Here is a 14968-nt window from a genome sequence, read left to right as displayed (position 1 = left end):
AGAACTACAGAAAAAATAGCCATTTATATGTAGGTACAAATTAATGAACATTTTTGTAACTTACCTATAAAAAAAATACCGCTCGCTACTGCGCAATACTCATTGGGCCTCACTTATAAATCGAGTATAAAGTTAAGCTTGAGAATAGTGGTAGAATAATGATGGTATAGCAAAAAGTATTACTTATAAACCTCGCATAGAGGTAAACTCGGTTTAAATCTGGGATAGCGACCATAGAAACTTATACCTGCACATTATGTGGTATAACGCTGGAATTAGCACGCGATCTGTCAAAATTCATATTTTTTCGGTAATAAAAATGAATAGTTCATCAGTTTTTTTTTTCAATTTTAAACAATTTCGCAGTCCTGCGACCTCCTCAATGCGATTCAAGTGTTTTTAAATAATATCTTAAATGTTTGCATGTGTTGTGATAAAAAAGAAACATGAATAAACTATAGAATTCGTTTTTAACTTCTCCTCTTCTTCCTAATTTTGATTTCATTTTCTAACGGTTTTCTCCGGTTCTCGATTACACTGACAGTAGTCTCGATTTGACTTTAAAGTTTGTTTGTGTTGTTTTAAAGGTTAATGCGCACGCGCACATATCAGTGTTGACTGTATAAAAAAAATAAGCATGAAATAACCTGTGAATTGTTCTAGGTAATAAATATTTTTTTAAGTAAGTTTTAGTCCCAACACTTATGTATGGAAGTGAAACATGGAACTGGCAGAGGAAGGATGAAAGCAGAGTGAACGCGGTTGAAATGCGATCTCTTAGACGAATGTGTGGAAAATCAATGTATGACAGGGTTATGAATGATGAAATCAGGCGAGAGTGTAAATCTGAGACAAGTATAATTGATAAGATTAAGAAAGGGTCTCTGAGATGGTTTGGTCACGTAGAACGAATGGACGACGAGAGAATGGTAAAACAAGTATATATGGCAAAAATGAATGGCAACGTTAGACGAGGACGACCAAGGAAGACGTGGCATGATCAGATAAACCAGAATCTTAAGTCTAGTCATGTCAAAAGCAGACAGAACCGAAGGGCATGTATGTCAAGATGTATGAATGTGGAAGAGGCTAGGATTGTATGCCAGGATAGACGTGTGTGGCGGTCCATTCTCTCTGCCTACCCCTACGGGGAAATGGCGTGATGGTAGTGGTAGTAGTAGTAGTAGTAGTAAAAGTAAGCTTTTTTTTATATCGGTTATAAGTAGTTAAACCGGGTATAGTTATTTTTAAATATTAACGTGGTATAAGGAAATCTAATAAGTAAGGCCCATTGGGTCAAATCTTGCAGAAGATCTTGTACCGTTTTCCGACCCATGTATACGAGCTTTACATTAGTCACGACCGGCTAAATTACTTCATATTTATTCGGATTTTTTCATAGCCGGCTCGCCGTGGTTGATTCCGATAAAAAAACATGTCTGAGCAGTTAATTACTTTTAATAAATCCACCGGCTCTATATAGGTAATAGATTAATATTATTGATTTCAATGTATCGTTAGATTTATCACTGTCGACCGCGGATTAAGATGTGCTCGAGACTTCGTGTTTTTATCGATCGAATAATGTAAATAAATGAATAAAAATGAAACAATTCAATACAATAAATCAAACATGACTATGCCATAAGTACAATAATTAACTTGTTGAAATTTATTGCAACCGAGAGGAACAATATTTTACAGAACCCACCGGTAAACTATTGGGAGTTTTACGTAATTCTGACCTTTCTCTTGCCGCTCAAATAAGTAGAAAAATAAGTTCATGCTTCTAGCAACTGAGACAAATTAAATGCATACGCAAAAATTTGCCGGTTGATGCCGCCCGTCAATCAATAAATGCGTTTGTAGTGTCTAGAGTCGATTATTGTAATGGTATCTATGCAGGTCTACCAATGAACAAAATGACACGCCTACAATCAGTATTGAATGCTGCAGCGAGACTTATTTTCGGAATCTCTCACGGAGTTCAGTCATATCACTCCACTACTTCGGGAACTACACTGGCTACGTTTTCCACAGAGGGTCGAATACAAACTCTGTTGGCTTATGTACAAATCACTGCACAACTCTGCTCCGGGATATCTAAGGAAACTATGCATTCCAGATGATCTAGCTGACAGGCGTCTCACGCTTAGATCAGCTACGTCTACGGCGAGAGGAAAAGTTATTATACCTCTACGCAAACAGCGCACAAAATTTAGTGAACGCGCATTTGCGGTCGCAGGCCCTATGGCATGGAATGCTCTCCCAGCAGAGGTGCGAGGCTGTGAAATTGAAGTGATGTTTCAGAAAAAATTTAAAACCCACTTGTTCCCTTAAGCTAGGGTTTCCTAGGACAGCGGTGCCCGTATTTTAACGGCCGTTAAGAACGGTGATGTGGTGGATAGCCGTCGTAACGTCGACTAGAGAGTGGTTTCCTAGGGAAACGGTGTTAAATGGTGTTGATAACACCGTTTTCCTAGGAAACCACACTCTAGTCACCGTTACGACGGTTATCCACCGCATCACCGTTCACTACGGCCGTTAAAATACGGGCACCGCTGTCCTAGGAAACCCTAGCTTTAGTCATTTGAATAAATCCGTAGCATGTGACAACAAAATAAATTGTTTTAATTAAATTACAAATTTAAAAGCTTCAATTGAATTTATTTAACTGTAGAATCACTATGTAAAGCGCCCTTGAGGTAATATATTACGAAAATGGCGCTATATAAGTTATCCATAATAATAATAATAATAATAATGGAAGTTTAGGCACTAACAGAGAGGCACCTAATCAAAATCATCTAACCATCTCAGAAAGGCGATCCCAATGAATCGCCCACATGAGGGTCTCATACATGACATGCCGTATTTTTTAACCAAAAATTGGACACATGAGCATATGGTGTGAAGTTCCTGATTGGCCTACATTAGAATATTCTTCCTGGTCCCAATAGTTTAGCTAAAATAAAGTAATATAATAGCAGAAAAAATCTCTTTTTAAAATATATTTTTGCCCAGCTGTATGAAACAGTACTAATTTTTCACATTTATTCTTGAATTGTTTAAACTTTCTACTGAATATGTTGTAAATCTTTTAGGTTTTTTTTTTTATATAAATCTTGTATAATTTTGTGTTTGAATTTTTTAAATAAATCTTGGGTAAAAGGAAATTTATGTTTTTTTTTATTTAAAAAAAAGTATATTAAGCCATATATGTTGGTATTATAAATTTTTGTAAAAGGCAGATTTGCCGTATATGTTAATAAAAGAAAATAAAAAATAAACCTTGAATATTATAAGAAAGGTAAAAAATAATACAACTCTCATAGAAAAATAATAAAATAAAATAAAATTAGGGTGCGTCATATGGATGCGTCTTGTCGTCCAAAACATTTTTTTTTTTCTAAAAATTAATAGAAAAATTTTAGGGTGCGTCTTATCGTCCGCAAAATACGGTAATAGAGGCGACAAATCAAAGACGGCGCCCCGACGAGATATTTAGGACAAAAGTGCGAGGGCTTGAACTCCGCTTCATATGTTGACCTGAAGAGGGCTGAAGAGAATAGAGCGCAGTGAAGGACGAGATGCGGGATTTTGCTGCAAACCAGTTCCCAGGATTAAGACCGCGAAGAAGAAGGTATGTCTGTGCATAAGCTCTGTAGCTTATGATCTGTCATTAATCTGTTCCTAGAGGTCTAACGAATATTGAATATTGTTGATAAATCGAAAGTGATGGTTTTTGAAAGGGATGAAAATATAAATAAATGTGAGATCAGTGTGAACGGATATATTCTGAATCAGGTTGAAGAATTTGTGTACCTGGGAACTATGTTTACTAGGGATAGAAAGACCGAGAAAGATTTTGAAAGGAGGGTGAGTGCCGGGAACAGGGTGAACGGTGCACTGAAATCTACTTTAACAAACAAATGTTTACCGCAGGACGCTAAACTAGCCGTTCACAACGGAGTTCTAGTGCCAACTTTAATGAATGGGAGCGAAGTATGAAATTGGAAAAATGATGATGAAAAATACTTCACCCTTGCTATCAATATTTTATTTATTTATTTAACTTTTTGTACATAATGTTATTTGTACATTGGCGGGCTTATCGCCAAATGGCAATTTCTTCAAACCAACCAATAAAATAAAAGTTTTATATTTATAATTCAAGTTACAGAACATATTCAATAGAAAAAAAATATTAAAAAGATAAGATAGTTGTTTATAAATTACCATAAATCAAAACTATTACTCAATGGGAAAAAGGAAAAAAGAGGAAAGAGGAAAGGAAGAGAAAGGAGATGTTTCTTCAGACGTGATTTAAACAGAGATAATGTAGTAACATCTTTGATGGTGGATGGGAGATGATTCCACAGTCGAGCCGCATGGACACTATATGAGTTAGAGAAGAAAGAGGAATTGTGGATGGGTATTAAGAGAGTGCATTGAGAATCAGAACGAAGAGGTAAACCATGAACGGATAAGCGTTGAAAATTTTCACGCAGGTATATAGGAGCGTTAGGACTATGATGTAAATTGAACAGAAGTGAGAGGGAGTAATAGTCTCTCCCCATAATTAGGAAAACCCCACCCCCTCCACCACACATTGCCTTGCCCCTTCGGACCCTATCAGTACCTTGCCCCAACGGACCCTATCAGTACCTAAGCACTAATCTGCGTATATATTTTTTTCGACTGTCTATGAAGAAAAACCGATATGTGTGAACGAAAATGAGTAAATTTGCATATACATTTAAATTATCTTCGTCGGTGACCTATAATTGAACATTTTTAGAAAAAAAAATTGCATGCATATTCTGCTTTTCATACAGAAAACTTAATTTTCCTTTGTAGATAAAATAGAAGATAAATGTTAACTTCCCATTGTAATCGGGGCCCAGGTGCCAGTACAGGAACAATACTATCTCGCAGTGCAGAACCTATTTTAACTTGATAACAAATGATTAAACCACCGGGGCTCTTAGATTATTTTATTAAATAGTCATTAAAGTACAATGTGTACATTTTTTTATGAAACTGGTACTGCGTTTTTTAACTGTGACTAATGATTTTTTCACGCTTAATTAATATTTAAATAACTCTATGTCTTCATGCTTTTGGGTCAAAAATGCTTTAAAATAAAGAATCGATTAATATGCAAATTGCGGACCGTCGGAGAAAAGAACTTGAGTAAGAAAGTCGCTTAGAAAAGTGGGCGTGTTCTGTTTGGGAGAATGACAGTCGGCGCTTTTTACGCATTGTTTCAATTAGGCCTCCCGTGAAGGCCGCGTCGTTATTAAACATTATCTAGACCGGTGGTCCCTGAATTACGGCACAGGTGAGAGCGAGACGGACGAAACGGAGAGAAAGAGACGAAAAAATAGAGGGAAAGAGATGAAAAGAGGGAGAGAAATTTAATTAAGGCGGCTTTGATGTTTCCTCTTCTGACAAGTGTAGTAACTACATTTCTTCCGCAATATGAGACATCCTCGGACCAAACATGTTAGACAGAGCGATAACAACCCCATAAGTGCGAAAGAGCCCGCTTTCGAAATTATGTATTGTAAAAAGAATAGTGACAGACCGAAGTTTCGGTTTCGGCCAGTAAAACGAGTTTCGGTTTCGGAAAAAAATTGGTTGATATTTTGGATCAGCCGAAACCTGCGCTCGGGATGTGTCGGATTACATTCAGCTGTACTCGGGTGCATCCTCTGGCTCGTGACTAAGTTCTCGTGAGTTCTAAGGTCTTTCATATTGATATTTTTGTAATTCCTTTACAGTTATTTAATAAGTTAAAGTTCCTACAGCAAACATTGAAAAAATGTTACATATAACTATAACATATTACTACAACTGTCACCAAAATTCTCTTGAAAGAGTCCAAAAAAAATTCTTAAGGTATATATATTTTTAACTTAGAATTAGTCATGATTTTTTAAATTTACGATTTTATACTAAAAACATTAAATCTGTTAAAACTTAACGATAGAAGAAAAATTATAGACCTTTTAAATTTATTCAAAATTTTAAATTCAATATGGGATTGCCCTGAACTGTATCTCTCATCAACTTCAGGGTGCCTAGAAAAATGACTAGACAGGTGCCACCGTTTTGGAGCAACACCTTACGGACAGTGTATACTTGTAATGCCGTATTAAACAGACTTCATGAACTCGGCAATAGTTATTTCCACGTATCTGATATATTTAGTGTAGAGTTTTGTTCCTATAGAACAAACCATTTGAACTTTTTCATAGATGGTGAATGGTAATTATATTTATTTATTTATGCATTTCATAATATAAACAATTTTTTGTTCACTTTGCCCAGCTTTTACTTATGATTTTCTTGTTATATTACTTTAAAATATGTAATTTGTTTTTTTACATTTATTCTTGAACTGTTTAAACTTTCTACTGAATATGTTGTACGATTATTAGGTTTTTTTTTTTTTTAATCTTGTATAATTTTTTTTATAAATCTTAGATAAAAGAAAATTTATGTTAAAAAAATATATCTATTAAGCCAAATATGTAAGTATTATAAATTTTTGTAAAAAGCAGATTTGCCATTTACGTTAATAAAATAAGCTATATTACGTATAACATAACGAATCCAAATAATTATAATATACCAGAAGGCGCGTAAAACCAAGTTTGTATTGATCGTACTGTGTCCAAAAGTCCCCCCTCTACCCGACATCCCAATGTTGCCAGACGGCGAACAATATACACAAATAAAATATAATTTTGTTTTATGTTATGTTATATTTTATAACAAAAAATATTTTGCTAGTCAAGCGTAAATAAAACATTAAATGATCATTTAAGAATTAAGTAAATTAATAGTTTAATATTATAATAAGGCTTATAAATAGAAAGCCGGGTAAAAAATTCGACTACCCTGGCAATACTTACAAAATGTCCACGTAATTTTATTTAAAAAACTGACAGATGGTAAAATAAGAGAATTCTCAAATAATATTACTTGTGAATTCCTACCGAATTTTACCGTATTCTCTTTTAATCCCAGCAGTATTTTGACATTGAATTTAAATTGGCAGATGCGTACTAAGCGACGTCTACAGAGTACCTAATGGCCAAAACGTAAAACTACTCAATTGTGAGTAGTTTAGTCGGATTCATTTTAATGCGCGTATGCGGTTTCTGGAGTATTCTAATTCTACGAAAGAACCATTAAATTTATTCTGTTTATTTCGTTGAGCATTTTATTAAACACTTATTTTGATGAATCGTAACGTTAAATAAAACGCCAAATTTTTGGCGTTTTAAAGTGACTTTTAACTGATTTAAATAAGTTTCGGTTCCAGTTTCGGCTGCAACTAGAACACAAGCCGAAATTCGGATTCGGTTTCGGCTGAAAATTTTGTTTTAGTCGGTTACTAAAAAAAAAACCGCGCCGTGGGTAAAATTACAGAAGAAAAATATTTTTTCGAAGTAAACAAGTCTAGGCATTTACAGGGCTTATGAGCTGTCATCGGCTGATTCAAGTCGCAACTTTACACACTGTGTAACATCCACCATTCTGCCTATGTTTAAACATCCACATTTCACCTAGTCTTCCATTTGTAAACGTTCGTGAAAAAATCTGAAATCTTTACTCACGCGGGTTGAGATTCATCTGGCTGAATTTTTTTCAACTTCTACTAGGCAACGCCAGAAAATAAAATCTTAATACCAGTTACATTAATAACCAATATTCGAGTACGTCCAAGTGTTAGTAGACATGGCCGGATGTCCTGTAAACACCTTCGATTTTCACATTTCAAAAATATTTCCTCTGTTTGTTGCAATAAATGATTGTTTAACAGGGAAATATCACATACTACGAATAATTATACAAATATGCAAAACGGATTTAGAAAAAAATAAGTGTGTTTTAAAAAGCAATACGGATATTGTGCAGAAATGTCTTCATACATAAATTAAAAAATAAAATTGCTAAAAAATCACGTGACATTAAGACGACGTCAAGATTCGTGACGATGTTCTATTTTAATTTAAACGGTCACAAACAAAGTTCAAAATTAAACCGAATCATGACGTATTAGGGTCGCGAAAATTTAAAATTATAAATCTAATAATATTTTTTTGGCTACTAATAAGTAATTTTTTATTTTATTTAACAGTATTTCATCATTTTTTTAAATCTTAAATTGTTAAAAAAGTAATATTTTCCCATTACCAATAAAGCAGATTAAAATAACATGGATATTATTATTATTATTTATTATCTAAATAGAAAACAGATTTGACGTTTTTGGACGTAAACATTTGCGGCCCCGAAACAGCCATTTTGTTTCCAGAACCCAGGCCTTGAGCTTGGATGGTGTTGTTCCCAAATATTTTATTATTGTTATGTAAGATGTCAGATAAATAACTCGCATATCCTTCGTCTCTGGTGCAGTTTTGACAGCTCCGCCCGTGGGTATTGTCCTGGCTCCGTCCATTTTCTTATCAGCATCACACCATCGGCCGACTAATTAAATCCTAGTTCAGGAGGCAGGCGGGAGCGGCGCGACAGACCATTAGCGGGCCCATTAAAGTGATATTTCTATCTCAAACTGAACGTGTCAAAGACAAAGGTTGGGCCATATTAGGTTTATCGAGACTCGAGACCAAACGCATTCCTAACTACTAACTACCTACTCCCGTCACAATCAAAACACGAATGTGGAACTTCAGCCCGAAGGGAAATTGGATACAAAAATGTTTTCTTGCGCACGGCAAAAATTAGAGCATTAAATAGTACGGCAAAGTTTCTTGAAAATGCACGAAAAAAATAATGAAAATCATTTTAACTTTTCCCCTACTGCCCTAAAAATACCCGCGCGTTACGGCGCTGTGTCTGTGTTGTCACTACACATTAAAATGGCTTCAATTTATTTTATTTTATATATATTTTTTTATTTGCATTATATAATTATGCGTTTTTTTTAAATTTCAAATATTATATTTTTACTAAAACTAAAATCCCACCAATCCGCTTTCTGTAGCTTATTGGTGGAGATTATATTTATACTACTACTACCATCACGCCATTTCCCCGTAGGGGTAGGCAGAGGGAATGGACCGCCACACGCGTCTATCCTGGCATACATTCCTAGCTTCTTCCACATTCATACATCTTGTCATACATGCCCTTCGGTTCTGTCTGCTTTTGACATGACCAGACTTAAGATTTTGGTTTATCTGATCATGCCACGTCTTCCTTGGTCGTCCTCGTCTCACGTTGGCGTTCATTTTCGCCATTTGTTTTACCATTCTTTCGTCGTCCATTCGTTATATGTGACCAAACCATCTCAGAGACCCTTTTTTAATCTTATCAATTATACTTCACTCAGATTTAGACTCTCGCCTGATTTCATCATTCGTAAACCTGTCATACATTGATTTCCCACACATCCGTCTAAGAGATCGCATTTCAACCGTGTTCACTCGGCTTTCATCCTTCCTCTGCCAGTTCCATGTTTCACTTCCATACATAAGTGTTGGGACTAAAACTCCGTTGTGCGCTGCTAGTTTAGCTTCGATTGACATATTTTTTTTTTTTTTTTTTTCATTTCATTTCATTTTTTTTTTTTTTTTTTTTGCACCACAACAGGCCAGGAGGCCCAATTACAGTGGTGAAATACATCACAGAACAACCAGGCTTGAGAAAAATCACATTTTAGTTTTTGTGTTCTCACCGGGAATCGAACCCGGAACCTTCCGTGCGTGATATTTTTATTAGATTATATAATATTATTTGCATTTATAAAAACAATGAATAACAGATATTAATTAACAGCCGGAAAGATCAGAATATACATGTATATACAAGTAATAATATATAAATTTATTTTTGAAATACAAGAAAATAAATGAAAAATTAAAATATTTACACGTAAGCTACGATTCATATATAAACTTTTGTTAATCAACAATTAACCCGAAAAAGCAAAAGATGACTTCACTAACCAGACAAGACATAACACGACTAGACTTATTTTATATTTCTTGTAATAAAAAAATTCGTCATGATTCCTGAAACCATTTTTTAATGTCTTTAAAAAAAAACATTTCTTTTACAGATCACTTACTAAAAAAAGGATAAGTTCTTTCATCGAAAAGGGAACATGCCAGGTTTGAATTGATGCTCTCAAAATATTGAAGGCGTAATACCTTCATAATGGTAATCTCAAGAGAACTACTAACGCAGACGCGGACAGCCTCTTTAAAAAAACGCACAAAGAATTTGAATAATGAAGTCATTGAATGCTAATAAAATGGGGGAATTGAAGAACGGACGAAAAGAAAAACAAAAGAACGTTCTCGACTTTCAACTGTTTTTAGGAGGAAGGATTGTATAATTGAGAGGTATTTTGTATTGCATGAGAAAGGGAATAATACACACTGCACTTTTAATCAAATGAATAATTAGGTACTTAGCCATTAATATGAATTCGAATTATACGTGCAGAGCGAATCGCTATTCAAATAAATTAATTTTTATAATGGCAACATTAAATGTGCAAACGTAGGCAAACGCAACCCAAAATAGAAATGGATGCGTACAGAGACGCGTACGAACGACCACCATTGCGAACTGTCAGGTAGAGAGTTACGTTGTAATTAATTTTGTAATCTTGTAGTAATTTAACAGTTATTTATTTGGTGCAAGTTCGTCACCAGATTATTGACTTCAAATATAATATCATCAGATGATAATGAACTCTAGATATTGCATACATCATCGATCATTTCAAGAACGATTCGTTTGATGATTTTAAGATTCTTGGAGAGTTTGTTACCCTGCTTCTGATTTCTGATACATTAATGACAACTTATTCATCCTTTATATGCCTTAATGAGTTGATCTCTAACGGTAAATAATATTTGCAATTTATTAATGTTTGGATACCGTTACGAAAAAAGAGTTTAAACCATTGAGGTGTATTTTTTCGCTCTCCTAGGGTATTTTTATGAGCGTTAATGATAGTGTGTAGGCTTATTTATCAACACGACATTTACGACTATTAGACATGCATCAGTAGAGCAAGAACCAATGAATGAATACGTTATTTCCTGATTTAAGTATCATATTTGTGTGAATTATGGACGAGTCGCTCGGTTTAACAGCTCGCCCATTGTCGTGGGACGAGTATTAGACGGAGAGAGAATAATTATCGTAAATATTGTAATGCGGGCTCGTAATTCTTCCAGTCAACTTGACAAACTCCATCAGGAAGTAATCGATTAGCTACTAGTTTATATTATGACGGACAATTCTGGGAACTGTTGTAGCACTAATATTCAAATCGATCTTGAATTTGTGGTCAAACGCGTCAACGAGTATAACAGTATGCAGCCGCCGCGCCGTGTCTGATTAATTGGGAAATTGGCAATTAATGAGGTGTAATCATTTGATAAAAATTGACCAGTACATTACGCAGTTCCATTTTTTTTCTTTCTTTTCCTTATTCCATTTAATTTGTGGTCGGGTCTTCTTGCCCTCTATCTCCACAATCCCCAACTCTCGGGTCTCTCCTTGGGTAAGTCCGCTGCCTCCGAGTGCACTGCCGGTGGCCGGCATCGGCCCGGGGCGCTCCGGGGCTCCAGAAAGAAAAGTTACGAACATTTCCTATCACTGTTTTATTTTTTATTTATTTTATTCATACAATTATATTATTGATTGATTTGGTGTTTATTTTGTAGAACTCCATATTTAAACCTATAATATTAGAAATCAAACACTGATTTGAGTCTATTTTATTTTTACAAATATGAAAGTGAACACGGAGATCTTTACTGCATAATAAAGTTAGTTGGATTTGAAGAGGAAACAGTTTTAAAAAAAAAAAATTGTCTCTCAAAAGAAATCTTCATCGTCGTAATGCTGATCTTTGGCCCTTTTGACTAATAACTTTGCAGTCCAACATTCATAACTATAAATCATCGCTGGTCTAACTGCAGTTTTGTACATATGTCTCCCTTTTATTGGTACGCGATTATCACACAAAACTTCCATGAGAGTTAAGCAGATGCATGTAAAATAATAATTAATTTACTATGCTAATTACACGGTACAAGCGCATTTGCACAAAAATTTTAGCAAAAAATATTGAAAACGGAAGTTCGGTAATATTTTTTTGTTTTCAGAAGCTGAATAGCCGAGCCCTAAGGTTGGCCATTTTTGAGCGGACAGTGGCTTCAAAGGAATTTATTCCCTAAAGACTAAACATACAAGAACTTCAAGAACCAAACGGAATCTCGTAAAACGGCTTTCGGTACTAAAACAAGCCATCTACGAACATGCGCTTGCAAGTTTACACAGGCAAGCGCGTAGAAATGCTTGTATACTGGGTTTTATACAGAGCAAAAAAATGGTTTACTAGGACAAGTCTATTTTGTTTGATTGTAATTGTTTATAACTAACAGGAAACTTTCAAACATGGTTTCGACGTATAACGACTTTCAAACTTTACAACTTGAGGTTTCATATTACTAAACCTTTAGCCATCCGGCGTCAAATTACGGAGAAAGTAAGAAGCCCAGAGTAAGCAAATGTAAGCTAATACTGGAAGAAAGCATACCAAAAATGGGCCTTTTGAATGCGTGTCGTGAACAGGGCCTCCATTGAATACGATAATTATTATATAGATCTCAAATCTACGTTTCATGCCTGAGGATGTGATCATATGGTGACTCCAGGGCCCCGATTACAATATGAAGTTAATAGACATATTTTCACTTGTCTATAAAATAAAATCTAATTTTGGTGATCAGCACCATTTTGGATAAATATGTATTTTTGTGATTTTACGGAAATAAACGGGGCAGTAAAATTTTGTATAAATAAATAACGGTTAATGCCGTAGATTGTGCCCGTGAAAACTCAACATCTTATATAAATATATGTAAAAAGTATTGTACGATTACTGCAGATAAAACGGTGTCGATAAACCCTCGAATAAATAACCTTAATCCATCATAAGTACTCTTTAAATGGCTTAACAGTATATTGATGCGCCCATCAATAAGCTAACGATCGATACCGGGTAAGAAATAATGCCATTAGCTTTTTAAAATGCCCCTTTCGTTTGCCATTCATCCGAGTAGGTGAGTAAATAATTCTATTCACTCGACAGCCTAACGAAAAAAGAAACGGATGAAATGGTATTCATTTTTTGAATCCTTTGTTCGATACGGAGGGAAATACGCGGTACAGTTGAACAAACTTATCTGTAGAATTGAGGAGGGTTCTGCTATTTATAAACCACAGTTGTTTACATATTGCGAAAACTAACATAATTTCCAGAAAATATTTCATTAAGTAGGTATATAGATATAATAAAGGTGTATTTAAAAAAAAATTGGATATACATTTTAACTGGTCCAAGGCGGAAGTTTTGATTTCATTTATAAATAGTACATTCAAGCAGAATTTTGGATAATTTAAGAAATCCTGTACGAGTTTTTTTGACTCGATGACTATTATGCACTCTCAGATTTAAATCCTGATAAAGGATACCAAGTAAAGATACATATATGTCGGCCTCGTTGTGCAGTGGTTGCAAGTTTGTCATAAAATAAATGTTCATAAGGTTAACTGAAACCGGCAAAACCAGCCAATGACAGGTTATAAGTCCTTAAAATGCTTTCCTAAATTAACTTCTTTAAAATGTTCTCCCTCGATGTTGTAACATTTTTATCTTTTGAACGAACTAAGAATATTGTTGTTTAAAAGGAGTTTTGATATTATGCAACTGATTGGCATCTGAAGTGTAAAACTGATAACCATATCTTTGAACTAGATACGCTGCATTTGGTGTATTAATGCAGTGCCTTATGCACCATCAGGCGTACATAAGGGTATGACTATGTTGATGAAATTTGCACAATTAAATCGATTAATTTTCTGAAAATCATAATTGATCTTCTTCTTCTTCCTTGCTATATAGACCTATGTGGTCTGTTCTTCCGAGGGTTGCATCTCCTGTGAGGTGGATCCCAGCTGTTTTTGCATCTTTAGGGCGGTCTTTTAAGAGGGCGAGTCCCGTGAGGATAATTATGATATAGCTCAATCACAAAAAAATATCGACGTGCTTAAAAACATGCTAAGCGTTTGAGCGATCACAATGAACATGATTAAGTTATCGCAGTCATAAGTCAACGCGTGTGCAACCTCTAAGTCGACGCTCGTTTCGGTTTGTTTTTAATTTTTCTCGTAAATAAATACGATTCACTGGCGAAAAATCGGCGTTTACTATAAAAATAGTACAATATATTGCATTTGCAAAATAGTAAGGAGTATCTAATACAAAAAAGTGAAAATTAAATTATCGTTACAATGGCGACGGCTTTTTTGACATTTGGCTTGCCGACCGCTGTCTAAATACAATAAATAGCAAGATAAATAATAAATAAATAAAAATAGCAGTTTTGGTGTAGTTTCCATATTTACACCGGTGAAATTGAAATATGTGATTGAGCAGCAGGATTATACGTTGGTGTTCACGGATGGTCCATTGTGAACGCGAATACGATAAACAACCATGGTGAGCAATTGTTATCACGTCGCTTATTAGCACGTCGACAATTATTGGTGATTGAGCTACTTGTGGGGTCGACATTAATTTATCAATTTATTTAAATCTTACTTGAGAATATCTTTTTTTTTAATATTAGCTTTTTTACTAAAATTGACTTCCTGTCGTCATTCTTAAAGCATTTGACAGTAAAAATTTATCGAAAATGATGACGTTAGTTCAATTTTCGTTCGCTCTACAGATAAGTTTGTGGCACTATACGCGGTATCTTGTTCCAACAGGTATCACACGGACTGCGCCTAGTGTGGCCAGGAATGCCAAATAAAATGAAAAAATGATAACACCACAAAAAAATACGGCGGCCGAGACGAGCGTGGGCGAACGCTGCGCGGGAACGAGACGGCACTATGA

Source organism: Micrasema longulum, unplaced genomic scaffold (genome assembly GCF_059751315.1).
Source record: "Micrasema longulum isolate JH-2025_06_02 unplaced genomic scaffold, ASM5975131v1 h1tg001723l, whole genome shotgun sequence".
Lineage (NCBI taxonomy): Eukaryota > Metazoa > Arthropoda > Insecta > Trichoptera > Brachycentridae > Micrasema > Micrasema longulum.
This window is presented reverse-complemented; position numbering follows the sequence as displayed.